Genomic DNA, 26528 nt, shown 5'->3' with positions numbered 1-26528 from the left:
CACAAATATTAACTATCCCATTAGTGGAATTGTAACTTTGTATCCTCTACAGACACATTATATTTCTTAAATAAGTTATCAAATGCAGATTTGTCTTCTCTCCAAGTTCAGCGGTTAGCCTTTTTCTTAAAACTGAACTCTGGCTATGGAAAGGCTTTTTATTCATGGAGAGCTTGAATTTAGCAGGAAGTGTGACAGACTGTATGAAGCAACCCTTGTGCCACTGTTGGCCCTCCCTCCTCCTGGGGCTCTGAAACATGATATATGGTGGCAGAAGCTCATGAATGGCATACAAATGATGGAGTAATTGCTACTGAGAATAATTCTAATGATATGTAGAATGAAAGTAAACAAGGCTAAGTCATTTTGAAAAGAATAAAGAAGTAAATTAAATAAGAATGCATTACAAATATGGTAGATTCTAATCTTTCATATCTAACATTATTGTTTCACCAAGAATACAATGCTAATTGCAAAAAACTCATGTACACATAAAAAGTATTATCTGATTTTTCCAGGAAAAAAATCCGAGTATAAATTCTATCATAGTCAATTTTCTTATTTTAATTATAATTAAAGTCTTGGTCATCTCATTTATTAGCTCCCTAATTTACATATGTAAATCAAAGAAACATTTTCAGTAAACCATTACAGTTTATAAATGTAAGGTGCCACTATTGAGAAAATATATTCCTCCTCCACGAGTGGATTTTTCCCATCTCCCATCAACTAATGACACAGCCATATACACTTGTTGAATTTTATTAGTAAGTAATACACTGCTACAAACACTAATTCTCTTCTCCATGTCCATGTTGATTTTGTGAATATGTGTGAGTTGGTTAGAATGCATCAGCCTTATCTCTAACATTCAACAGCAAGATGAGCTAGAGATCACATTTATATGAATGATTGACTCTGACAATTAGCAAATCATTTTAAGTAACTTGTTAAAATCTCAAATATTTTATTATCTAAAATTAAATTCTATGGTCACACATTTCTGTAATGAAAGTATTTTTTGTATTATTAATATACACCTTCAGGAGAAAATAAATTTTACCTTTTACTCTTCCTGCTCTGACCACCTCTGTACTTTCTTTTTCTCAGCCTAGCCTGACTACATCTGAGATGTTGGGATAATTTTATTAGAGTAGGAGCATATATTATACAACATAAATACCATATTTATTTTAAATGTAAAAGTATCAAACCTAAGAATTCACAAAAAAATTGTTTTGCACAATTTAACTTGAGATTTTAGTTGCTCATACACAACACATGGTTGATTTATGATATAACCTAAGTTTAATTTTAATTGCCAAGGTTCAGTATACATTTATACATCTTAAGGCATTTAGGCATTGTGTTTTAAGTTTTAGGAATTATGGCGTTTGAGAAAACTGAGTCAACACATTTGCATCACTTTGTGTACCATTCCCTGTAAGGCCCGCAAAAGTACTCAAGAATCAAACATATTAACGTTTGTATAAGAGAAATGGTTATTCCCTTTAAGGGTGAAGGGTACATGAATGCAGACTGAAACAGCATCTCTCAATTAAGTCTTTATTGCATCAGATATAGATTTACATACCAATCTTATTTTAAAAAGTCTTGCTTAATTGAGCTTTTTGAATTTCAGATAAAATAATTTGAATCTGTCTTAATTATTATTTTGAAAATACTGTACTGAATAAACAGCCCAGGTGGGATACATAGCATCATAATAAACAAAAAAAAATACAATACAAAGTGATCTTCTGCCTATTATAGGGCATATGTGACTTAGATTTGGAGAGTAGAAAGCATCTTGCAGTTGAAAAGGGTTGCTTTGTTAAGTTGATTTTTTTTTTTTAAGTAGACAGTGGGTACAGACTAAGTATTGACATAACTTGGCTTTTTAGCAATTTTGTGAGATATTCAGTGTGACTTGATAAACCATCAGAGGATAACAAGTGGCACATATTAGTAACATCTCACTGGCTATAGCATAGAAAATTTCACAATAGACCACAGGAAGGAAGTATTCAAAATTATCTGTAGCAAAAGATTGTGGGTGGTCTATATTAGAAAAGCTGGCAATGTAGAACTTATGTGTGCACAGATTTATGAGCTCTTAATGAGTTAGAATAGGCAGGTGTTAGCAATTGGATATTTGAGAAAGTGGAGTAGGAAAGAGATGTTAACACCTATGTCCTGGATGTGATTTGATAAGCTAAGAGAATAGTAATGCCATTTACTGATAGAAAAAAATGAACCCGTTTGAGCAGATTGTCTTTAAGAAACATATGGGACACCAAATAAAAAATTGTAATGGGGAGTTGGATACATATGTCCAGAATTTGGAATCATCTGAAAGCATACATGTGTTGCTACAGAAGTAACAATGAAAAACAGTCATAGAAAGTAATGTCCCAGAATGGAAACTTTTTAAAAAAGTTAATGTTATCATGGCAGACAATATTAAGTTATCCAAAAGCAATCCATAGCCACTAAGTAGTTAGTTTAATCAGTATGTAAGAAGAGTTTTTTCTTTTTTATTTATTATTACTATTATTTGTGTGTGTGTGTGTGTGTGTGTGTGTGCATTGTATGTAAGAGGAATTCTCGCAGTCACCCAGGCAGGAGTGCAGGAGTGGAATCGTGGCTCACTGAAACCTCCGCCTCCTGGCTTCAAACAATTCTCTGCATCAGCCTCCTGAGTAGCTGGAATTAAAAGTGACCGCCACCATGCCTAGCTAATTTTTGTATTTTTAGAAGAGATGGGGTTTCGCAATCGTGGCCAGACTGGTTTCAAGAAAAATGATAATTTTAAAGAACTATGTTTATGCTAAACACAGATCTTGAGCATTCTTCTAGAATTCTTAGTTGCATCATCTGCAGTAAAATAAACCTAAGAACTGCACCAGAATTAGTGTTCCAACTCTGCCAGGAGATTCAAAGTTTTACTGTTATAGGATTCTAGAAACAATCATACTATATATCGGGAAGCTCTATACACACATACCCACACAAAAACACACAATTTTCACTCAATAGACATTATAATAAGCACAATGAAAACCTGATAATAAAATAGTTATTATGAAGCTGTAGAACACAATAATTAAAGGCAAAAGTTAATTTTAAATTTCAAACAACTGAATATTAAATTTTAGCAATTAAATTTTTCTAATTGTTCTTTGGTCCACCATCATAGATTTCAAGCAGATAATAAATGTTGTATGAAAGACATTGAGTTCCTATCGATGGAAATTAATTTATACCATTTTAAAAATTGTTTGTAGTCATATATTGTTTACTATGTAACTTCTTGTATTTGCTTAAAGTAAAGCTAAATCACGTCTTAGTCTCATCTCATCCAGGGAGGTGATTACAGTAAAGGTATACACGTTGGGTTAATGTGGAAAATAGTCGATGTGGATTAATGTGGGTTTCATGTATAAATTTATTATTCTCTTTATTAAGATAAGCTTGAAATGTTTTGTCTAATGAACATTTAGTCTATTCAGTAGGCAGTATTCAACAGATATATATCAGCATCTGCTGAGTACCAACACTGTTCAAGGCAGCAGATAATAATATAGGCAAAGATCTTATTAATCCAAATTTCACAAGAAAACTTTTGATACTATTAATAATGTGGCAAAGGACATGATTTTCACTTTATGAAATTTTTTAAGAGAATAAGATAATGAAATGTGCACTGTTTAAGTGTTACAAGAAGCCTATCCATGTTATTCTTTACCTGAAATTAGATTATAAAAATTACCTTTTTCAAAAGAAATTTATATTATAAATGTTCCTATGGCAAAAAGAAAAAAAACCTGGCCTCTGACTTGGAATAAAATATTATTTTATTAAGTAAGATACATGGTAGAAAGAAAAAAACTATTTTATTTATCTGTCATGTTAATGTCAAAAAAGACAGAAGTCTTTTGTGTGGGATTTTTAATTTTGACTTCTAAGAACAGTAAACAGTTGGCAGTTTAAATATGTTGCATCTTAGCCCACTCTGAAAGAAAATGACTGATCATTAGCAAATCAGGCAAATTTTATTGTTGCCATTGAAAATTGCTTTACTCATCATGTGTGTGTTCATTTACTATCAGAATTGAAATCAATTTTGTACTGCCAATTAATATTGCTGTTCTATTATCATGAGATTCTTGCTTTACATTCTAAAATGTTGTCTCTGAAAAATGAGTGGACACCAAGCAAGTTTTGCTTTTTCTTTAAAAAGATAGTCATAAAATGCTACTCGTATTTAGTAAAAATAATGAGGTGAGTGGGACATGGTGGTGCATTTCTCTAATCTCAAGTAGTTGGAAGGCTGAGGCAGGAGTATTCCTTGAACCCTGGAGTGTGAGGCCTCATTGAGTTATGACCTATCATCTTGTCACTGTGGTCCAGCCTGGGCCATGGAGCATAATCCTAAGTATAGAACAAAAAATCAAACTATGAAAAGTAATATAGCATTACAGCTTTTAATTTGTTTGCAGTAATGCATGGATAGTATATTTAGCCAAAACATTTTAAATTGGTAATACACCAAGAGGTCAGACGTTTGGGACAGATTGCTAGCTAGCTCCTCAACTGGCTAAATCTGTAAGAATTGGCAAATTATTTATCCTAACAGCAATTGATTTTTTATTTGTTACATTGATTTACTAATGCTACCCGCTTAGGAAACTAACTCTGATATTAATTACATTACCTCAATAACTTGTTCTTAATGGCACATATTAGACAGTAAAATATTAGCTACTACTAATATTATAAGTTATTTTCATCTGCTTATTTTTAAAGCTCATAGTGCACACGATAAAATTCCAGAAGACCGAGAATGGCTGTTAGATACAATAGAATGCTCTAAGAGTCACTATCAAAAATGAGCATATCAGTGCATAAAATGTATGGTAGGTTTATTTGGCAGTCATTTCATTGTCTATCATACTGTTTTTTCTTATAATTTTGTAGAAGCCTATGTCAGAATTAAGCACTTTTTTAGAAGAGAATAATCATGGATGACTGAAATTAACATTTTAAGCTGATACTGAAAATTATTCTAAATTCTATTACATTTATATTTGTATTTTCTTTCAAAGGCTAATGGAAGTATTAAAAAGAAAATGGATACTTCCCTGCCAGAGAAAATACCATGATCACGAAGGTGGCTTTCCAAGGGAAAAGCCGATCTATGGCACTCTAGATGTGCTGACACATGAGATTTCCCCGAATGTGGGAAACTCAGCTGCATAATTTGCAGAAGTGAAGGACTGTGTTTGTGCTTTCACATGGGAAAAAAAAAAGAGAGAAAAGAAAATTGAGTCATTTAGTGGATATAGAAAATGGAAAGAAAACCATATACTGGAAACAATTCTATATGCCTACAAAAATTGGTGACCTCCAGTACAAAACAATAAAACATCAAATGGTTATTTCTTAGAAAGATCACATAGTGCTAGGATGACTCTTGCAAATGCTTGAGAAATTTGTCCAGATGAGGTGTCTGGGGGAAGCCTCCAAAAGGCAGCAGATAAATGTGGGAAAAAGAAAAGTAATTTTTAAATGCATAAGCCAATGTTTGTGTATTAATATTGCCCTTAAAAATATTTATTTTGTGAAATGATTAGAATTGGTTTGTTTGTTCTTAAAAAGTAGTTTCCTTTTGGAAGCAACTTGTGTGAAATGGCCTAAAAATTATGTAGCTAAAATAATTCAGATTTTTTCCTAAATTCTAAATCATTTGCAGGAATTGTAAAAATGTTATACATATCAGCTTTCTTGCATTTCTTAAGAGTTTATTCTAATGAAGAAAATAAAATATAAGGTATAAAGTTACTTTTATAATCAAACTGTCAATCTTTTTAAATATTTATAATTTGGAGACAGTTGACCACGATGTTTAGATGGGCATAAGACCTCCCCAACAGAAGATGCTCCATTATATCCTCATTCAACAGGTGCTATGTATCAACAGGCTAAATAATAATAACAATTTTCTTTTTGAAAACTCATTTTGATGATTTACTTATATTGTCTTCAATTATTATTTTATTACATATTTTGTAACGCATCAGCTGTGACTGAAAATTTAAAAAAAAAATTTCTAGGACAGCTTTGGCAAGATGATTGGAAGAAGAATAGTTTAAGTAGGGTCATGTTTTATTTTACCCTTGTGATATTTTCTTTGTAATTAGGTACAACCTTGTCCTAGTTCATAAAAATGTGTGATATTTCAGTAAGAGCATAAAGTAATTTATTTAGTCTTTCTCAAATTCCAGTGGCAGTAAAACTTAACAATTTTACCAACTTTAATACAAAATTTACTGTAAAAAACAAATACTGAGCAAAATATATATAGAATCAATTTATGAGCTCTTCTAATTTAAAACAAATATTTGTGTTAAAATATTCTGGGAAGATTAGCCACAATGTGAGTAATGCAGTTTTCTTTTCTCTTTTCTCTTTTCTTCCCTCTTTTCTTCCTTTCCCTTTCCATTTCTGTTCCTTTCTTTCTTTTTCTTTCTGTCTTTCCTTCTTTCCTTCCTTCTTTCTTTCTTTTTCTTTCTTTCTTTCTTTCTTTCTTTCTTTCTTTCTTTCTTTCTTTCTTTCTTTCTTTCTTTCTTTCTTTCTTTCTTTCTCCCTTTCTTCTTTTCTTTTGTTTGCACTTTTGATAGAGTTTCACATTGTTGCCCGGGCTGGAGTGTAATGGTTGTGATCTTGGCTCACTATGACTTCCACCTGCGGAGTTCAAGTGATTCTCCTGTCTCATCCTCCGAAGTAGCTGGGATTACAGGCATGCATCTGTATTTTTGGTAGAGACCGTGTTTCACTGTGTTAGCCAGGGTGGTCTGGATCTCCTGAACTCACAATCCACCCACCTCGGTCTCTCAAAGTCCTGGGATTACAGGTGCTGAGTCATTGCACCAGGCCAGGTTAATCATTTAAAGCCTGTCTTGTGCTGTAACATATAGCATGACTTCTCATCAAGTTCATGTAGCCAAGGGATGAAATTACCTAAATTACAGCAGTTGCCCAGAATAACAGCTGTATTGCTCAGAAACCTTATTTTTTATCACCAGAAACAATACAAAGTGGGGAAAAATGTAAAAACAAGTAGATTTTCATGGTACACGTTCTTCTCATTTAATGTTTAATAGTTTAATTTCTTGTTGAGATAAAGATTATGGACATATTTTTAATAGAATGTCTGAAATATTAAAACCAATATAAACAATTTTCATATGTCACAATGTGTGGAGCATAGTAGATTACATTTTTGTGCTTGGGGCACTTTTGTGGTAGAATTTATTAAGTGATGCTTCTAAAATTTGGTTTCATCTAATCCCAGTGAAGTGCATATTATCAGAATCCACAGTACCTTCAAGTACCTTTGCGCCAAGATTTCTGACTGCTTTGCTAGCCAGTCACAATTTTCCTTGAAATCAGTAAGTCTCCTAGTTTATTTCTATATTATTTTAAAGCTTTTGTTGTTAGATGTAGGGTTTACTGAAGATACAAGCACCTTCTCATTTTAAATAATTCATATAATTTTTTATTTGATTTAATATCTCAATGCCCATTGTGGGAAACAATACAATATGAAGTGTGTTGCATAGCTTGAGGAACAGCAATTTGTTCAGATTGGTTAGAATATACTATGTTTTTAATTTTTTATAGTACATAAGCAGTAGCATCAACCACTATGAATGCAAAATACAATCTACATTTGTCAAGACCTATAAATATACCATCAGGTCTACTGATATTGGTACATTGTAATCCAACTATGTTATGGCCCTTCCTATTTGGCCTATTGCTGTTTGCAGTCTATGTTTCTCTTCTGGCCTAGACTTTGATTCTGGAATTTCTGTTCCTTAGAGAGTGTAAGAGAAATATGTGTAGATTAATCTTATCTCTGCATTACTGCAGCATCTCTATAAGTTTGCTACCTCAAGTGATTGCATCATATTGTCCAGGTTCTAATAACCTCCCAATCATCCTGGAGAGGATTCTTCAAATGGAAGCCAACATATCCTTCTTTAATGTACCACTTAAATTATTACTATTAAGCAGATTCCAGGATGTGACTCAGCCTATTGAAAGTCCATGTGTCACATACTGCTATCTGCTTGAAAGTCCAGTTTTCTATTGTTCAAATGGCCAGAATATTGACTACTACTTACTACTAATGAATTCAAATATTTGCCTCTATAAATTAATGGTTTAATGTTTTTAATCATTCATTTAAAAAAAACAGCATGCAGTTTAATCATTGAGCTAATTTGCTCATTCCATCTTCAATTTGTCTTTACATTTCTGTTCTCTATGAAAGCCTGCCAATAGGACATTGTTCATCCACCTTGAAACTTCCATTCATCAACCAAGCATGTTGTTGTTGTTAATCAGGAGCTTTTTAAAGGGCATTGCCCATCTAAGAGTGGGATCCAGTAATCCTGAGGTGGTTCCAAACTTGATGCTAGAAACTACCAGACTACTTGCTCTTGAACAGGATGAGCATCTCCTTCCCTGGTAACATTTTACTCTATAAGGCCATCTTTTATGGCATTTTTGAAGTCTTCTGAGCACTTCCTCATTAGATTATTTCCTTAATTTGCCCAACACATTATAGGTGTTGCAAGATTTATAATTATTATATGGTCTTCAGTCAAAGAAGCAGTCTCAACACCAAGGCAAGACAAGCTAGTAATTATCTATCCAATGGTGCATATTGTTTCATGGCATCCAGGAGTGCCCTGGACCACAATTTCCAGCTCATGCTGAAGCATGTGTGGGCTTTCTGCCATGACCTCCATCTGCCCAAGAACATGTTGAAAGTACTTCTAAAACCAGAATTTGGATCACAAAGACCCAATGTGTACAGAGAAAGAGCATTTTACCATTCAGAAGTGGTCAGATGTAGTGAAATTTCTTATTTAAATATACCATAATTTATTGGTTTTTAAATTAGTAAATTATAATTTTACATATTTACAAAGTAGAACTATCATTTTTATGCATGCACACAATGAGTTATGATCAAATTTTTAAATAGCATATTGGTAATTGCTATATTAATAATTTGGGACATTTATGACATATTTGTTTAAACAACTTTCCACATCTAAACTTCTAGTTATTTTGAAATCTATAATAAATTATTCATATCAATATTCTCCTTCCTATACAATCAAACTTTAGATCCTATTCCTTCTAACTGTATTTTTACCCATCAACTCACTCACTTATTTGTTTGCTCAATATCTTTCACAGCCTATGATAATCTGTCATTCTATTCTCTACCTCCATGAGATCAACTTTGTTATTTCTCACATATGAATAAAAACACGCAATCCTTGTCTTTTATGTTACCTTTGACTTAACATAAGTCCCTTATATGAAGCCTTTTTCTGAGTAATGTTTAGTTATTATATTGAGGTTTTTATAAAACTGAAATAGTCACTTACTTAAAATTTACCTTAACTGTTACCAAAATTCCTTGGGTATATAGGACTGTAGTTTGTAAACAGCTAAATGAACAAAGATGTCTTGAAGCCATCTTAGGACACTAACATTGTGCTGTTTTCTATCTCCTGTCTTACTTAAAGACCAAAAGAAATCAGTAATGCACTAATTTAAATTTATAAATACAAGGGCAGAAGTTACAACAAATACCAAAAGTTAATGAATAAAATGATATACTGTTTATACTCCTCATTTTAAAAGCACTTAATTTATTTTTTAATTTTTATGATTATTGCTTATTTCAAACATGGGCTATTATAACTGAGTTGACATAAAAGTTATTATAAAAGAGCAATAAAATAATAATATACACTGGACGTAATATAGTAAAGTTTGGTCAAGTTGGCAGGAGTAAAGACAAGTGAGTCTTCTGCCATGAGTAACTTTGGGGAAATAAGTACATTTTGAGGAACAAGTTACTTAGTCTTTCTAGGATTCAGTATTTTCTTTTGAGAATAATGCATTTTCCAAATAACATAAGATTATTTACATGATTAAATCAGAATTATTAACACTCAATAAATGTACCTATTAACCTCAGGTGTGGATGGAAGGCGAGCATAGACAGAACCTCCAAAAGTCAAAGCATGGTTATAGCCATAAAGCAAAATACAGTTTGTATTTCAAGTATCTAAGACACTTCTGCATGCTTTTAATTGTGTCTTAGGTTTGTGACAAAGAAAGAAACAATACCCACTTCCTGCTTTGGAGAAGCTGATTGCATAGACAAAGGGAATTGAACAATGAGAACACATGGACACTGGAAGGGGAACATCACACTCTGGGGACTGTTGTGGGGTGGGGGAAGGGGGAAGGGATAGCATTAGGAGATATACCTAATGCTAAATTTTGAGTTAATGGGTGCAGCACACCAGCATGACACATGTATACATATGTAATTAACGTCCACATTGTGCACAAGTACCCTAAAATTTAAAGTATAATAATAAAAAAAAAGAAAAAGAAACAAGGCAGATATACGTGCCACAGTACGTTGCCAAGACAACATAAAGCACAAGCAACCAAGTCCAAAAGTAAGATATCTAATTTGCAATTTTATATTCTGCCTATTTCATTTGCTTCTTGCTGGTATGACTAAACATCGCTATATGTGTTAAATTCAACACCCTACGGGTCATACGGGATATAGTACAAGAACTTACATTACAATTTTTCTTCCAATAGTGGCTGTTAACCAAGTATTGGTGAACATCCCATATGAAGACTAATAAAAGTAAAGCTACCACGACTGTGATGCTTGGATGATATAATTTACTGGATCTAGCAAAGAGAAAGAAAGTGTGCATTTTGTAATCCTATAAATGATAAGTGATGAGAAACTAGTAGCTGAAAGACACATGATTTCTGCCCACTTAAAGGAAAAAAATGAAGAAATTGTAGGAGAACCATTTACGACACTTAAAATATTCTAATTTTTAAATTTAGTTTGTATCAATATCTATACAGAAAAGTAAAAAAAAATCATAACTATAATAAAGAGTTTCAGTATAAACATTACCAAAATTTAGATATCCCATATTCTCTGATTTGGAGGTGTATCTTAAATAGGTCACCTGCCACTATGATCTAACTTTTTTACCGCTTTATTTTCAAATGAATACTTTTCATAGGCAGTTTGATGATAATTCTTAACTAATATTTTTTACAAGTTCCCATAACATAATTTGAAGTAGAAATTGGTTTCTTTAGCAGAAAAAGCTCTCATTTGAGAAAAATATAGAGAGAATTTTTAAAAAGCACAGCTTATGAAACAGATAAAATAAATATGTCAGTCATAGTATCTCAGAGATTTTAGCCATATTATGAAGAAGAACTTCCGGCATAATTCTTTTAAAGTACAGTAATTTCTGAGAGAAAGCAGTAGCTGCTATCCGAATCTTCAAAGTAATAGTAATTAATAATTAGAATTTACCTAATTTTTCTGCTTCTCATCTTTGAAAAATCATTGTCTATATTTTTACCTATGCATTCAATTGCAAGAATACTGTTTCTGGTGGAAACTATTTATATATATAATATATATATATAAGACTATACATATAAAATAATAAACTATCTACATTATATATAGTTACATATATTATTTATAACTATATATAATATATAAAACTATATATAATATATTATATATAGATATGTATATATAATTTATATAATATATGATAGATGCTTATATATTATATATAATATGCATATATATGTGGCTGTTGGATCACAGAATTCATATGACAAGTAGCACCAGTGTTTTTGAGTCCCACAAGTTTTTCTGGTGGGTGAGATATAAGAGGGAGCAGATATTCCCACTCAAAAAGTGCTCACAACCTGGGATAAGAAGGAAAAATAATGCTCGTAGTAAGAAAATAATTCTGTTCACTTTCCTTTCCATCAAGTGACAAATTAATATTAACAACAACTCATTTATCAATACAGCCATTTTGGAAGGAATATTTTAAATTTTGATATTAACAACAATTCAAGTGACTATACCGATATTTAACTACAGAACCCCTAGGTCCATATTTTAATGACATTATATCTGTTTGTTTTTTTAAAAAATGTTTTGTTTAGAAAATAATAATAATTACAATAAAAGAAAAAAAAATATCTTTTGATTATATACATTTACTATGTCAATGCAACTGTAAATAAATTAACAAAATATGTGTTTTTATAAAGGAAACTCTTCTTTCTACATAGATCCCTCAAGACAAATAAAGATCTGACCTTTTAAGCAGTGAGTTTGTCTAGAAACTTCTGCAATTTGCTAGAAAATACACTCACACAGATAAAAACATAAACAAATACAATTTCACCATTTTCCAATTAAATATCTGTACAGAATGTGTTGTTAATTGTATTCTTAACCCCCAGTTTTCTCTTGAAATGAACTAAATTTTATCATTTGTTAATTTACTTATATGACTTCCCACCCTGAGTTTCAGTTCTGTGTAAGATTTGAACATTACTACTTACTTAGTTGGACAGAGGGGGACATTTAGAAGTAATACAATTCACTCAAAATTTCTCTTCTCACATTATGATTTTTAAAGCCATACTTCTCTTAGACTTTAAATAAAATAACGTTAAGCAACTTCAAGGCTTGGTTTATTCAAATATTTCTCATGAATACATTTTAAATATAAACACTTTGTACCCTTAAATTCGGCTTCTTTTTACACTAAGCTTTCAGTATTTTTCAACATATGATTCAATAAAACTCAGTTTAGTGACCAACACCAAGTATAAGGGAACACTTAAGAAATGCATATATTTTAAATTTAATATTGTCTGACATAAATGATTTAAATATATACCTGATGGCTACAAAATATTAAACTAGTTGATCGAAAACAAACAAAACAAAAATGAGATAATTTTTTTCTAAATGAAAATAGACTTTCAAAGTAAACTACTATTAATGAGCAAAAACAGCTTTATAATTTAAAAACTCACTAGATATTGCTTTGTCTATGTAATATATTGCATTCAATTTCAGGAGTTTTAGACCAGGCTATCCAACATGGCAAAACTCAGTGTGTATTAAAAATGTCAAAAAAAAGAAAAAAAAAAAACACTGCCAATTGGGCTGGCAGGTGCCTGAGGTCCCAGCTACTCAGGAGGCTGACTCAGGAGAATTGCTCAAACCCGAGAGGCAGAGGTTGCAGTGAACTGATATCCTGCCACTCCAGGTTGAGCAACAGAGCAAGATTTAATCACATCCCAATCACATGCCAAAAATAAAAAAAATAAAATAAGAAAAGATCAAATTAACTGTGAATGCATTAGTTATTGTTTATGCAGGTTCACCTGAGCAAAGAGAAAAATCCATGTACTGATCGAACTTACATTTTCACTTTAGTGGAAAGTAATGACAACATCTAGTGATTTTATTTTTATGTAAGAAGGATAAGGATTTTGGGTTCATTTATAAGCAGGTGAATAGTATAAGCTCAAAGGAGATTTGAGCAAACTTCTTGAAACAACAAGGAGCACAAAACCGCTGAAGTCATAGTATATACTGAGGCTCTGAACAAGAAAGAGGACGGTAGAAGAAGATATGCAAAAGAGAATGAGAAGAAAATAATATATGGTTGTTTGTTACATTATAAAGACCATGGTTTTAACTTAGGAAAAAGGGAAGCTGCTATTGAATGCTCATAGGTGGAGTTACTTTTTAAGGTAAGGGCAACATTCTATATTTAAATAATAGTGATAGTTGCATAACATTGGGAATATCCTGCAAATCACTGAATGTGTACTTTAAAATGGTTAATTTTATAGTATCTGAGATATACTTCACCTAGTTGTAATAGTGGTAATAGTGTAATACTTGTAATAGTGGAAGGTGGGAGATCAGTAAAGAGGCTGAATTAATCAGATGAGAAATGTGGATAACCTGTATCTGGGTGACAGCAGGAAAAATAGGGAAAAGTTGTTAGGTTCCGGACCTCTTTTAAAAAGAAAACATGCAGAATTTGAGGATTAATAGAAATGAGGAGATGAAAAGAAAAGTGTCAAGAATGATCTTACAGTTTTAGGCCTTTGCAACAGGATGTAATTACTATCAGGTGAAATGTGATACACTTGGGGGAAGTTGTTTGGAAGGAGCATCTGAATTCAGTGCATAGCCTTGAGATCAAATTGCCTGTTAAACATGAGTATGTGCAACACAGTCATATATGATTTGGTCTTTGGTAAGAGGCTGGCTGGAGATAACCATTTGGGATTCATAGTACCATTCAGAAATCCATCTTACAGGAAGAGATAACTGGGAGATTGAGAGCAAATTCATCAGGAATAGCTCAAGGAAGAGGGTGACTAAGAAGTAACTTATATTTGGCCAGGCCTGGTGGATTGCACCTCCAATGCTAGCACTTTGGGAGCCTGAGGCAGGCAGATGGCTGGATCCTAGAAACTCCAGTGCAGACTGGGATACATGGGAGAGACTCCGTTTCTACCAAAATTAGATAGACTGGGTGGCATGTAGTCACAGTCAACCAGGAGGCTGATGTGGAAATATCACCTGAGCATGGGAGTTTGAGGCTGCAGTGAGTTCTTGATCACACCACTGCACTCAAGCTTGGACAACAGAGACAGACCATGTCTCAGTAAACAAACAAACAACAAAGACAAGAAATTAAAAATTATATATATTATATTTGACAAAAAAAGGTGATTATTTTAAGTATAGTGTATCTGGTAGACTGTTGGGGAAGAGGGCCTGACTGGTAAGGTAAGTGGAATTTTTAAATGAGAGCATATTATCAAAGGAAAAAATATTCACCTGAAATTCAATGTAACCTTTTAAATTTAGCAGTTAGGGTGTCACTCATGGCCTTTGAGAAAGGACTGTGACTTCATTGTTGTGGGATAAAACCTGAGACAGAATACAAACTGATGGAAATAAAATAGCTAATAGAATTTCTCTGTTAAAATTAAAAGTAGAGAAAAATGTCAGTACCAAAAGAGACAGTTTCTGTTGTGGATCGTAAAATATGGAGTTTTTATATATGTGTGATAAAGAAATCAGGGCAGTGAAGAAGAGAATAAAAGAAATTACACTAAAGAGGAAAAAATCAATCACATTGATTGATTGGGTCCAGGAGGATGTATTTTAAAATGTGATAAAGGTTTTGTCTTTGAATAAATACATGCATGTATTTAAAGGTGTGATTTAGATCAGAATAACAAACAACAGAAGTTGAGGAATTTAATACTCTACTCTAAAACTTAACAAATTGGAGGAAAGGATGTTTATGGTAAGTTATGAGAATAAAAGCAATGCAAAGAAAGTTCAGGAAATGAACATCTTATCAAATAAAAATAAAATAGATAACTTCTTGATTCTTCCCTCCCAATTTTTTAAACTACTACGTCTATTTTTCCCATTGATATTTTAACAAATGACCAGCATCTTCTGGGGAAATATCATGTTCTCTCTCTAATAATTTGCGTTGTACTCTTACACATTTCTTGTCTTTTTATTATATTAACAGAATTTTTAGTCAGAAAAGTTTTCTGCCTAAATTCCATTCCAATATTTACTTGAATTAAAAGTACTGTTGCCTTTTGTCTTCCTTCCTATTCATTTTTGTTGAATGTTTCTTTCCAACCATAATGACTAATTGACCTTCACAATATATCATTAATTTCTCTGATAGTTTGTCTAGAAAGAACCTATTATGACCTGCTTCACATGGCCCCACAACAAAACAGAATTTACATCTTCTATAACCATGCTAAGTCCAGATTTCCATTCTATTTAAATTGAAACTTTACTTGATTAAAAACTTCAGCGCATCAAGCCAAGAAACAGTATTTTAAATGCAAAATAACTAACATCTAACAATAAGTGGAACTTAAAGGGCTCACTATTTTGTATTCCTTTCCAAATCAGAAATATCTGCTAGATAGTTTTCTTAGTGTCATGGTTGGATTTGGCTTAGACCTTGTGCCATTTTGTTGTAGTCAATGTCAGCTGCAGACATTGGCTGCAGAGCACAAAAAGAAAACTTATGAGAAATATATCCCTTTCTTCTTACTACTTGAAGAGAGGAGTATCATCTTGCTGTTAAGAGGTAGTTAAGACCTCATAGAAGTTTTATTGTCTATTTCCTTGAAACAATGTTTGCTAAAGAAATAATATGTCAAGATATTTGACATATTGACTAAATTATGTCAAATGCTTTAATTGACTGCATTATGTCAAGTCGTGGTTCAATATTTCCTAAACCAGATATATGTATTTTTATTGTGATTAGTGATCCATATTTACCTTTTTACATTTTCCATGTATAGTGAATTATACAGAATCTTGTTTTCTTCTGTTTGGATTTGTTACGGAAATATACTGGATTCACTGACAAGAAGAGTTTGATTTAGCAGCATGCTGAGAATGGACACCATGTTTGAAGAGACTGATAAACAAATTACAGGAGGAGTTTTATCTTTGGAAGAAAAATTGGTCCTTGGGCACAGACCCCATATGAGCTTTGTTTCCTAATGTTTTCCAGCAAAGACTTTAGAAGAAATAAAGCTGCATTACGTTTTTTGGCATGTTCTTCCTTTAGGACCTACAGTGAGGTAAGTGACACAAATATCTCCCATTCTGTTTCCAACAAGTAAATAGAATACAAATAGTTCACTAACAAGATTAAGGATGGGGTAATCATCATTCCTCTAACTGAAATGCATCCCTGTTCAGTTTTATTTAGCTTTCACAATTTTGAAAATTTTCCTATTTAATTTTTATCAGTCATAAGATGATAGTTTTTAAAAAATGAAAATGGGATTTAGTTAGTGGTTTTTTTCTGCTCCTTTTATTATTATTCTCATTCAGCCTAACGGGCATTCAAAATAGTAATGAAGGATACGAATACAACCTTAAATTAAGGAATGAGGGTAGAGTGAGAGAGAAGAGAGTATGGCTCAAAAATAATCTCACAAGTTTTATTTGCCAACTCATGTGATTTAACATGTTAGTGGTAGATTTTCTAGTCATCCTAAATTTGGAGCTGTGACTTGGAATATCAAAATTAGCTAAACAATTCATTTCCATATGATTTCTGTCTGCTACTATACTGATTTTCATGAGTACTATAAATTTTCTAAGAACTAATTTCATTCAGATATGCCTTTAGACTTCTAACATACTAGAATGTAGAAAATATATACATTTTATAGAATTAAGTGTCACTGGGGATAAGTGTTACTTTTCTTTAAAAGGTAAGTGCAGCATGATTTATAGTCCTTTGGGTATATACCCAGTAATGGGATGGCTGGGTCGAATGGAATTTCTAGTTCTAGATCCCTGAGGAATCGCCACACTGACTTCCACAAGGGTTGAACTAGTTTACAGTCCCACCAACAGTGTAAAAGTGTTCCTATTTCTCCACATCCTCTCCAGCACCTGTTGTTTCCTGACTTTTTAATGATTGCCATTCTAACTGGTGTGAGATGGTATCTCATTGTGGTTTTCATTTGCATTTCTCTGATGGCCAGTGATGATGAGCATCTTTTCATGTGTTTTTTGGCTGCATAAATGTCTTCTTTTGAGAAGTGTCTGTTCATGTCCTTTGCCCGCTTTTTGATGGGGTTGTTTGTTTTTTTCTTGTAAATTTGTTGGAGTTCATTGTAGATTCTGGATATTAGCCCTTTGTCAGATGAGTAGGTTGCGAAAATTTTCTCCCATTTTGTAGGTTGCCTGTTCACTCTGATGGTAGTTTCCTTTGCTGTGCAGAAGCTCTTGAGTTTAATTAGATCCCATTTGTCAATTTTGGCTTTTGTTGCCATTGCTTTTGGTGTTTTAGACATGAAGTCCTTGCCCATGCCTATGTCCTGAATGGTAATGCCTAGGTTTTCTTCTAGGGTTTTTATGGTTTTAGGTCTAACATTTAAGTCTTTAATCCATCTTGAATTGATTTTTGTATAAGGTGTAAGGAAGGGATCCAGTTTCAGCTTTCTACATATGGCTAGCCAGTTTTCCCAGCACCATTTATTAAATAGGGAATCCTTTCCCCATTTCTTGTTTTTGTCAGGTTTGTCAAAGATCAGATACTTGTAGATATTTGGCATTATTTCTGACGGCTCTGTTCTGTTCCATTGATCTATATCTCTGTTTTGGTACCAGTACCATGCTGTTTTGGTTACTGTAGCCTTGTAGTATAGTTTGAAGTCAGGTAGTGTGATGCCTCCAGCTTTGTTCTTTTGGCTTAGGATTGACTTGGCGATGCGGGCTCTTTTTTGGTTTCATATGAACTTTAAAGTAGTTTTTTCCAATTCTGTGAAGAAAGTCATTGGTAGCTTGATGGGGATGGCATTGAATCTGTAAATTACGTTGGGAAGGATGGCCATTTTCATGATATCGAATCATGCTGCTATAAAGACACATGCACACGTATGTTTATTGCTGCATTATTCACAATAGCAAAGACTTGGAACCAACCCAAATGTCCAGAAATGATAGACTGGATTAAGAAAATGTGGCACATATACACCATGGAATACTATGCAGCCATAAAAAATGATGAGTTCACGTCCTTTGTAGGGACATGGATGAAATTGGAAATCATCATTCTCAGTAAACTATCGCAAGAACAAAAAACCAAACACCGCATATTCTCACTCATAGGTGGGAATTGAACAATGAGAACACATGGACACAGGAATGGGAACACTTTGGGGACTGTTGTGGGGTGGGTGGAGGGGGGAGGGATAGCATTGGGAGATATACCTAATTCTAGATGACAAGTTGGTGGGTGCAGTGCACCAGCATGGCACATGTATACATATGTAACTTACCTGCACATTGCGCACATGTACCATAAAACCTAAAGTATAATAATGATAATAATAATAATAATAATAAAAGAAAAAAAAAAAAAAAAAGTAAGTGCAGAAGTTTATAAACACTTTCAAAAGTGTGCAATCTCACGATTTAATCTTCTATGCAAATAAAAATTAATAACAGCTAGGGCAATTGGTGACACTAGCAGGGCAATAAACACTCCTGCAAAGCCAAGGAATTAATATCAGTGATAATGCATGAAGTGATTTCGGGCCATACCCTGGAGATAATTTAAGTTTAATTGACTGAGTCTCCTGAAATAAAAGGATTTAGGCAGAAACAAGAAAAAAATGAACAATACATTAGCCAGAAAACTCAACAGATAAATAAAACACCTGAAAATATAAGAATCAATAAATCCTCATGTAGTACAAACACAACTAGTTTTGTTGCTTTAGTTGTTGTTGTTTGGAGACAGTGTCTGTCACCCAGGCTGGAGTGCAGTGGCATGATCTCACTTCCCAGCAACTTTCAACTCCCAGGTCCAAGGGGTTCTCCTGCCTGAGCCTCCCAAATAGCTGGGACTACAGGCACACACCACCAAGCCCAGCTAATTTTTGTGTTTTTAGTAGAGATAGGGTTTCACTATATTGGCCTGGATGGTCTCAAGCTCCTGACCTCGTGATCCACCCACATTGGCCTCCCAAAGTGTTGGGATTACAGGCATATGCCATTGTGCCTGGCAAATTTCTTCTTTGTTACAAGGCTAATTTAAGAAATTTTATATATTTCTTAAATTTCTTGCAATAGTCTGAGCATGGTGGCTCACACCTCTAATCCCAGCACTTTTATAAGCCAAGGCATACAGATCATCTGAGGGTGGCAGTTCGAGGCCAGCTTAGATGACATGGTGAAACCACCCCTACTACAAATACAAAAGTAGCTGGGTGTGGTGACATGCCCCTGTAATCCCAGCTACTTAGGAGTTTGAGGCAGTACAATCACTTGAACCTGGAAGGTAGAGGTTGAAATTCTGTGATGATGAGAAATGCTGAGATATTTATATATAGTGTGTGTGCACACACAGCCACAGACACACACACACACATACACACTACACCTGTTAGCTGTGTATATGTATTCTTTGGTAAACAGAAGATACTTATTTTTAATTGGGTTATTATTTTCTTGTTCTTTTGAATCTGTTTTTCTTTCCTTGTACATTTTGATTAACCCCTTGTCTGATGGACAGTTTGCAAATATTTGCTCTCATTATATTAGTCTGGTGATTTATTTTATTTTATTTCTATATTTTTCTGTAAGTCATTTTTGTAGTATGATGTAACCTCATTTTTTTGTTTGTGTAATTTTTTTGGCTTGTGTTTATGAAGTCTTATCCAAAAAATATTCTTGCCCAGACCAAGGTCATTAAATGTGTTTTGTGATTTATTCTACTAGTTTCACAGATTGGTGTTGTCATTACATCTTTAATTTTAAATGTTTTTAAATATATATTCTTATAGGTCAGGCCTCACTGTATTACCTAGTGCAGTGGCATAAGTGTTTCATTCTATAGTTTGACAGTTAGGCTCAGGTGATCCTCCCTGCTGGGACCCCTCAGTAGCTAAAATTATAGAGGCACACTACTGCACTTGGCTTTTTAATTCATTTGAGTTAATTTTTGTATTCGGTGAGAGATAGGGTTCTAATTATGTTCTTCTGCATATAGTTGTCTTGTTTTCCCAGCACCACTTATTGAAGAGACTGACATTTCCTCATTTTGTTTTCTTGGCACCTCTGCAGAATATCAGTTGACTATACAGGTGTAGATTTATTTTTGCTCATTGTGTTCTATTGTATTGGTTTATAGTATTGTGACATCCCAGTTGTGTGGATTCAATCGCCAACCCCATTGACATCTTCAGGATAGCTTTGGCTATTCACGGTTTTATTTTTGTGATTTCATATTTATTTAGGTCTTTTTTTCAATTTCTGTGAAAAATGCCATTGATGTTTTGATAGAGACTGCACTCAACTTGTGCACTTCTTTGGATCATAAAAACATTTTAACCATATTGCTTTTTCCAGTCAATGAACATAAATATCTTTCCACTTACTTATGTCATTTTAACATTTTGTTAGTGTTTCATAGATTTCAGAATGCAGATTTTTTTATCTCCTTGGTTAAATTTACTCCATTTTATCCCCCATACATATTGTTAATGAGATTGTGGTCTTAACCATTTGTTTTTTGATATGTTGCTGTTAGTGTATGGAAATGCTATGCAACTTTATATGTTGATTTTGTAAACTGAGACTTTACTGACCTTCTGTATTAGTTCTAACTACTTTTTAGTTGTGTGTTTAAGGATTTCCATAGTATGTCATTAGCATATCTGGACAACTTTACTTCTTCCTTTCTAATTTGGGTAGCTTTTCTTACTTTCTTTTGTCTAATTGTTCTGGCTAAAGACTTTTATTGTTACATTAATAGAAGTAGTGAAAATGAACATCCTGGTCTTCCTTTATATCTTCAAAGAAAAGCTTTCAACTTTTAATTCCCTTTGAGTGTGATATTAGCTAAGGCTTTTTATATATGACGTTATCTGGTTATTTGGGTCTATGTCTTTTGTTGTGTTGACTTACAGTTGTTCCACACATAATTTGTTAAGAGATTTTATTGTGAAAACATTGAATTTTGTCAAAATTTTTTTCACTTATTGAAATGACTGCATAGATTTTGTTCTTAAATTTGTTGATATAATGTATGACATTTAATGATTCTAGTGTATTAAACCATTCCTTCATCCCTGTAATCTCACTTGATCACAGTGAATGATTTTCTAAATGGTCATTATAAGTCATTTTCCCAGTATTTTATTGAGGATTTTTATATTATGTTTTTCAAATATAATGGCCCATAGTTTTCTCTTTTTTTCTTGTATCCTTGTCTGGTTTTATAATAAGCATAATGCAATCCCAGTGGAATGAGTTCGAACAGTTCCCATATCTTCCTTTTTGTTTTATGTTTTGACTAGGTTAAAAAAAAAAGTAGCAGTAGTTTCTTTTTGTGGTAGGTAGAATGCAGCAGTGAATACATCAGGTCATGGACTTCTTTTTCATAGTTGACCTTTTATTGCTTATTTGATTTCTTACTATTAATTTGTTTCTGGGTATCAGTGATGGTATCTCTTTTATGGCTCTGATTTCCTTTATTAGGGGCTTTGTTTTTTTTTGTTTCTTTTTTTTGTTTTTTTAATTTTTTTTACTTTTGAGTATAGATTTTTATTTTCTAATTCCTTCATTGAAACATCAAGTTGTGTATTTGATATCTTCTTGTAGTTGAAGGCATTTATTACCATAACTTCCCTCTTAAAACTGCTTCGGTTGAATCTCATAGGTTTTGGTGTGCTGTGTTTCTATTTTTGTCTCAAGAAATATGGTGTTTTCTCTTTAATGTCTTCACTGACTCATTGGTTATTCAGGAGCATTTTTAATTTTGATGTACTTACAAATTACGATTTCAGAAGAGATACTTGATATGACTTTGATTTTTCCAAATTCATTAAGATATGATTTTCTACCTAATGTATGATATATCCTGGAAGATGTCTCATGTATGCAGTGGAGAAAAATGTTTATTCTATAGCTCTTGGATGAATAGTTCAATAACTGTTTTTAGCATTTTCTCTACATGGCATTTTCATCCAATGTTTACTTATTAAATTCTGTCTGCATTATCTATTCATTGCTGAACGTAAGGTGCTGAAGTTTTCCAGTATTATCTTGCATTTTTTTCTTCCTGTGGATCTATTAACATTTGTATTATATATACGCATATATTACTCATATAGATGAATTTCTGTTTTAATATGTTAGGTTTTTCTGCTGCTTAATTCTGTATCCTCTCTTTGTCTTTGATGTTTAGTGGCTTGATAATATTAAATCGTAGGGATATTTTTATTGCAATTGAATGTGATTGTAAGCCTTCGATATTCCTACAGCAGAACATTTATATTTTATTTAAGTTTGAAGGCTTCTGTTATTATTTCTTCAAATAAGCTTTGTACTGTTTTTTTATACTTTTTTTTTTTGAGATAGAGGTTTGCTCTTGTCTCTCAGGTTGGAGTGCAATGGTGGGATTCTGGCTCACTGCAACATCAGCTTCCTCGGTTCCAGTGATTCTCCTGAATTCCAGTGATTCTCCTGACTCAGCTTTCTGAGTAGCTGGGATTACAGATGTCCAACAATACACCCGGTTAATTTTTCTATTATGATAGATAAACCAGTTCACCATATTGTCCAGGCTACTCTCAAACTCCTGACAACATATGATCCACCCACCTTGGCCCCCCAAAGTGCTGAGGATACAGGCATGAGCCATCACACCCAGCTCTACCACACTCTTGAATGCCAGTGTCTGATACATTTGCTCTTTGGAGATTATCCCATTAATCTTATGAATCTTATTTATGTTTTCTCCTCTGACTATACATTTTGAATTGACCTGTCTTTGAGTTTTGCTGCTTGACCACTTCTATAGTCACTGCTGTCAATTGCATTTTTTATTTTGTTGTGTTTTTTTCTTCAAGATTTCTGTTTGTTTTTTCCTCCCATTTTTTTAATCTCACGTGTAAGTTTCTCTGATAAATTTCAGAATTATCTGTGTTTTGATGAAGTTCACTGCATTGTCTTAAAACAAGTATTTTGAATTCTTTGTCAGGCCATGTGTCCATGCCCATCTATTTTGGATCAGTCACCACCAGAGCTTTATTTTGACCACTTGATGATATCATATTTCTCTCATTGATCCTAATGCTTGTGACTATGCATCCATGTCTGGGCAGTGATGTAGGTGCCTAATTCAGTGTTTTAGTTTGTCTTTGTTTGGAAGCTTTCTTCCACAGTAAGGCTGTCCAGAGATTCATGGCAAGGAGAAGAAGGAAATTAAGGTCTTGTAGTCTATGATAGCTTCAGCCCTGGTAGCATGAAGGGAAATATTAATAAGCAGACTTTCATGTCTGGAGTAATTTGACTGACAAAGTTGACTCAGTGCCAAGTTGCACATGCATCACACAGTTGAGCACTGGGTGCACTCAAGGCCTGTAGCTTCCATGGTCTCCGCTCTGACCTTTATTCGGTGCCTGAGGTTACTGTAGTCAATCAGCAGGAATATTGACTGGAACTCAGCTCCATTCTGCTGTGGTCATAGTTTCTTATCTGTTGCCAGCGTTGGTCTACATGATTACCCCTGGGTATCAACCTCATAAAGTGCTGGGGTAAGGGGACAGGCAAATAAAAGTCCCAAGGCAAAATGTACTATGCCTACTTCCTTTGCCCAGGCAAGCCTCGCACCTCCATCTCCTGAAAAATTGAGACTACAGGAAAGTGCCACCATGGCTGGCTAACATTTTTGGTGTTTTGTTGTTGTTTTGTTGGGCTCAAGTGATCTACTCACCTCAGCCTGATAAAGTGCTAGGGTTACAGGTATAAGTCACCACACCCAGTTAAAATTTACTTTCTAAAATTTAACTTTTAGATCATTTCTTTTTATTCAGTCTTATTTCTCATAAATGCAGTTAAGAATGTTATTGCTTTTGAGTTTCTCTTTGGGTATTCCTGAAGGAATAAATGGACTCTTGATATTCATTTTCTAAATGGTGTTAGAAAATGAATAATTACTTTAGATGAGTAAAGACTATTTGGCCTCTTTTTGTTTTCTGGCTTCATTTCATTGTGTATGAAGACTGTGTTATTTTAACCCTCATGTATACATGAAATGAATTTTTACTCTTTCAACTGAATGTAGTAGAAGATTTTTTAAACTGATTATTCAACAACTACATAATTTTGGTTTTCTTCCTTGTGCCTATTAGTCTAATTATTGGAATAACAATGTCAAAATTAAATTAATTTTCTTCTTAAAAACTTTCTGATAAAATTACCTAAATACACACAAACAAAAACATGCCCACACATATCACTTAATTTCTAAAACTTTTAATTTTTCTACTTCTCTAGCACCTTGTATTCCATCATTCAGCAAAATCTGGCAGCACCACTTCCAGAATTTTCTTGGACTCCACAGATTATTTCTGATTTCCTGTTATCACCATTACACTGTAATTTCCTACTTTAAACTCTAACTTTCTGTAAAAAAAGAAACTACCTTTTCAAGATCTAGTTCAGGTAATTTTATTTGTTCTTAATTGAGACTTCTTTCTAGGTGCTCTCACACCTTATAGCATCAGATTTGAATGTTTCTATCCAATTTCCTGTGTTCCAGTTATTTTATTTTGAGGGAATGTGTATATACGTTTATAAATTTGGGTATGTGTGTATTCACTTATTATTTGTTTTTCCCAGGTGTAGTATATGTTTTGCATGCATATATTTACTATATGCCTGATAATGTAAAGATAACAGATTTTTTTTTTCTTTTTTGTAAGTAAATTATTTTCTGAAGGAGCTGGGTTGGGAGAAATATATCTTAACATGGCAAGTTTAAAAGAGAAAGTGGCCATTACTAAAGAAAATTATTCTCTAACATTTTCATGTTTATCTTTAATAGCATTGCTGATGACATATTCCCTCTTCTCAGTTGTGTAGGTGCCATTCACTGCAATATACTGGCCATCCATTCTGTCAACGACTTTGCTGTCCTTAAGCTACAGGTGATAAAATTCATCTATGTCATGATATGGCGTTCCTTGGTGATTATCTCATGTGCAGTGACTGGCATTTTTCCCTGAATCTCTGAAACAGGGGAGCTTACACTTTCTATTAATCTTATATTTTGTGTTATTGTTGACACCACGGCTGGAGTTTTGGAAAAGTGGAGCTCATCTTCCTAGCAACACAGAAAATAATTCCAGCTTGGTGGGTAACTACGGATGCCTATCTTAATCAGGCTAGTTATATGCTGCCATCAATTCTCCCTGCTGGTCAGCAGTGAAACTGCAGCTGTCAAATGAGGAACTGATAAGAGACAGGGGTGGGCCATACAATCCTACAGTACAGCTTTCCGTTTTTAGAAAATGTGATAATAATATTGATATTTAGATTCTCTGGAAGGAAAAATTTACTGAAATCTTGTGATGCAGTAACTGCTGTGTAGCTCATCATAACCTACATATAAGCCATTGGCTTTATGCTCCTCTTCTGTCAGTATTTGCAACCAAGGTGGTCAGGCAAAGTATTGCCAGGAGATACTGAAAATCATCTAGAAGCACTGTGATATTGTGTAAGCATCTGGAGAAAATTCCATTAAAAGAATAAAAGTAAGCAGCTGAGGAATTACTATCACTCATGGAGAAGCGTTAGATATGTTCAATAAACGAGTATGCAATATCCATATATACTTTCACAGAACAACGAGTAAAGAGGGTGAGTGTGACTTTATAAAGATACTCATAAAAAATTATAAACAACAAAATCTTGGAAGTAGTTTCTAATAAAATTGATTTTTCTAATGTCACTATGCATTAATAATTTCTGTTTTCTTAAATATAATTGTACAACTTATTAAACAAAACACAATCCAAACTCCATCTGGCTCCAAAAACTAAGCAGAAAAAATAATCATAATACATTTTTCACCTAGTACATTTTTGGAACCTATATCTTTAATTTAATAAGTGTTTGTAATATAGCATATACATTATCAGTGAACATTTTCTTTTCACCGTTT

At 33.3% G+C, this 26528-nt stretch overlaps 1 non-coding gene across 1 annotated transcript; it reads left to right on the top strand.

Annotated features, from left to right (window-relative positions):
* The first annotated feature begins 5136 nt into the window (after positions 1 to 5136).
* Positions 5137 to 5296, top strand: LOC129026011 (U1 spliceosomal RNA). The gene has a single exon (XR_008497396.1). It is a non-coding gene; the product is annotated as a U1 spliceosomal RNA (small nuclear RNA).
* The last annotated feature ends 21232 nt before the right edge of the window (positions 5297 to 26528 follow it).

The sequence above is a fragment of the Pongo pygmaeus genome, chromosome Y (assembly GCF_028885625.2).
Source record: "Pongo pygmaeus isolate AG05252 chromosome Y, NHGRI_mPonPyg2-v2.0_pri, whole genome shotgun sequence".
NCBI lineage: Eukaryota > Metazoa > Chordata > Mammalia > Primates > Hominidae > Pongo > Pongo pygmaeus.
The sequence above is the reverse complement of the archived record's forward strand: the minus strand, read 5'-3'. Positions and strand labels throughout refer to the sequence as shown.